Source organism: Mastigoproctus giganteus, unplaced genomic scaffold (genome assembly GCF_048544385.1).
Source record: "Mastigoproctus giganteus isolate SK-2022 unplaced genomic scaffold, ASM4854438v1 scaffold_49, whole genome shotgun sequence".
Taxonomy (NCBI): domain Eukaryota; kingdom Metazoa; phylum Arthropoda; class Arachnida; order Uropygi; family Thelyphonidae; genus Mastigoproctus; species Mastigoproctus giganteus.
This window is the reverse complement of record NW_028328326.1, coordinates 10,001-13,014: the sequence shown is the minus strand read 5'-3', so window position 1 is coordinate 13,014 and position 3,014 is coordinate 10,001. Positions and strand designations below refer to the sequence as shown.

At 51.8% G+C, this 3,014-nt stretch overlaps 1 non-coding gene across 1 annotated transcript in view; it reads left to right on the top strand.

Annotated features, from left to right (window-relative positions):
* The first annotated feature begins 1,370 nt into the window (after positions 1-1,370).
* LOC150074851 (small subunit ribosomal RNA) overlaps positions 1,371-3,014 on the top strand; it is a 1,803-nt gene continuing 159 nt past the window's right edge. Inside the window, exon 1 of the ribosomal RNA XR_016547946.1 lies at positions 1,371-3,014. This exon is cut by the window's right edge and continues 159 nt beyond it. This is a non-coding gene — a ribosomal RNA (small subunit ribosomal RNA).

The window sequence follows — 3,014 nt, the reverse complement described above, 5'->3', positions numbered from 1 at the left end:
CGACGGCAGAGTGAGCACTGCCGCAGAGCGGACGACGGCGTAGTGAGCACTACCATCGCCTGCCGCTGCACGATGGAGCTGCAATGAGCACTGCCGTCGCCTGCCGCTGCACGATGGAGCTGCAGTGAGAATTGCCCTCGTCTCGACAGTGGACGGCGGCGGAGTGAGCACTGCCGTCTCCTGCCGCTTCACGGTGTAGGTGGCGTGCGTACGCCTTCAGCGTGATATCGGTGTCTGATTTTTGAACTTTCCAAGCAGAGCAGAGATAAGAATTAGGAATTGGAGGGTGAAATGAAAACGCTTTTCGCGATTTTTTGACCGTACTTTTTGAGCAAGGGTACGGAAGGTACATGCATTCGTCGGGAGGCTGCGGCGATAACTCGACACGTCAGCCGTCGCTCCGTTTCCGAAGTATCGGCGGAGCAACCTATATACCTTCGCACTCGTATATATGAGAGAGGCAGTCCTCTCATTTGAGAGGGGAGGATGGTCATGACAGTAACATGGTGTGTCAGCGGGAGCAGAGACGCTTGCCGACGGCAATGAGTCTTAAATGCGAGCCGTCCCCAGAGCACGATTCTATGTTGAATAATATAGGGTACAGCAGAGACCGTCCAGCGACCTAGCCAGTCGCTTGAATAATGCGGCGTACGTTGCGATCACCGAAAAAGAATGGTGATGAACGTTTACACGAATTTCCGATACACGTACCGCCATGTAAATTAAAAGCAGAACACGAACGAAAAAGAAAATGTGAGCCAAAAGGGACGGTCTTGGGCCGCCTGCGCTGAGAAGTGTATGGCGGTCCGATGTCTTCGTCACCCTAAAATCGCTGGGTGTTCGGAGAGAAGCCCCCAGAAACGAGGGCGAATAAAGCAGATACTGACCGATAAGAGAAGTAATGGAAACGAATGACGAAAAATATGTGGGCTGATACCCGCGATGGCTAATCGGCTCTTGATGCAGGGCAGCGTACCTGTGAACCCCTGCCATGTGTTACACCTCTCCTCTATGCCTCTCGTTCCGTTCGCGAAGTAGTGCCCGTTGGTCTACACAGCAGATCCAGTCGCCTGTTTCGGCCGAAGTGCTGATCGGGCGGCGTTCTGGATTCGAATTTCTATTTATTGAGTTTGCTGCCTATGCGCCCGAGCGCCGAGATTTCTTTCGAAGTCGAAGCATTCTTCCGCACCACGAGTTGGAGAGCGGAGCGGGGTCGAGGCGAACTGCTCCTCATTGTGAGGTCTTATTTAAGACACGGTATGCCGAGAGTGTACCGTGGTGTGCCGGACTTGGCGCACCTCGACTGCGACGCAGTCGGAAATGATTTTCTGCGGCGAGACCGCATTGCATTCGTGGACTGTTGCGAATGCTACCTGGTTGATCCTGCCAGTAGTCATATGCTTGTCTCAAAGATTAAGCCATGCATGTCTAAGTACATGCCTAAGCAAGGTGAAACCGCGAATGGCTCATTAAATCAGTTATGGTTCCTTAGATCGTACCTTTTTACTTGGATAACTGTGGTAATTCTAGAGCTAATACATGCAGCAGAGCTCCGACCTTCGGGGACGAGCGCTTTTATTAGACCAAGACCAATCGGGCTTCGGCCGAAACTCCTGGTGACTCTGGATAACTTTGAGCAGATCGCACGGTCTCGTACCGGCGACGCATCTTTCAAGTGTCTGCCTTATCAACTGTCGATGGTAGGTTATGCGCCTACCATGGTCGTAACGGGTAACGGGGAATCAGGGTTCGATTCCGGAGAGGGAGCCTGAGAAACGGCTACCACATCCAAGGAAGGCAGCAGGCGCGCAAATTACCCACTCCCGGCACGGGGAGGTAGTGACGAAAAATAACAATACGGGACTCTATTGAGGCCTCGTAATTGGAATGAGTACACTCTAAATCCTTTAACGAGGATCTATTGGAGGGCAAGTCTGGTGCCAGCAGCCGCGGTAATTCCAGCTCCAATAGCGTATATTAAAGTTGTTGCGGTTAAAAAGCTCGTAGTTGGATCTCAGTTCCAGACGGGTGGTCCACCGCCCGGTGGCTACTGCCCGGCCTGAACAATCTCGCCGGTTTTCCTTGATTCTCTTCACCGAGTGTCTTGGGTGACCGGCGTTTACTTTGAAAAAATTAGAGTGCTTAAAGCAGGCGTAACGCCAGAATAATGGTGCATGGAATAATGGAATAGGACCTCGGTTCTATTTTGTTGGTTTTCGGAACACGAGGTAATGATTAAGAGGGACAGACGGGGGCATTCGTATTGCGACGCTAGAGGTGAAATTCTTGGACCGTCGCAAGACGAACTACTGCGAAAGCATTTGCCAAGAATGTTTTCATTAATCAAGAACGAAAGTTAGAGGTTCGAAGGCGATCAGATACCGCCTAGTTCTAACCATAAACGATGCCAACCAGCGATCCGCCTGAGTTCCTCAACTGACTCGGCGGGCAGCTTCGGGAAACCAAAGTGTTTGGGTTCCGGGGAAGTATGGTTGCAAAGCTGAAACTTAAAGGAATTGACGGAAGGGCACCACCAGGAGTGGAGCCTGCGGCTTAATTTGACTCAACACGGGAAAACTTACCCGAGCCCGGACACTGGAAGGATTGACAGATTAAGAGCTCTTTCTTGATTCAGTGGGTGGTGGTGCATGGCCGTTCTTAGTTGGTGGAGCGATTTGTCTGGTTAATTCCGATAACGAACGAGACTCTAGCCTACTAAATAGGGACCGATCACTGAAGTCGGTCCGTCTTCTTAGAGGGACAAGCGGCGTTTAGCCGCACGAGACAGAGCAATAACAGGTCTGTGATGCCCTTAGATGTCCGGGGCCGCACGCGCGCTACACTGAAGGAATCAGCGTGCTCATCGCTGTCCGAAGGACTGCGTAACCCCATCAACCTCCTTCGTGATGGGGATAGGGGCTTGTAATTGTTCCCCTTGAACGAGGAATTCCCAGTAAGCACGAGTCATAAGCTCGTGTTGATTACGTCCCTGCCCTTTGTACACACCGCCCGTC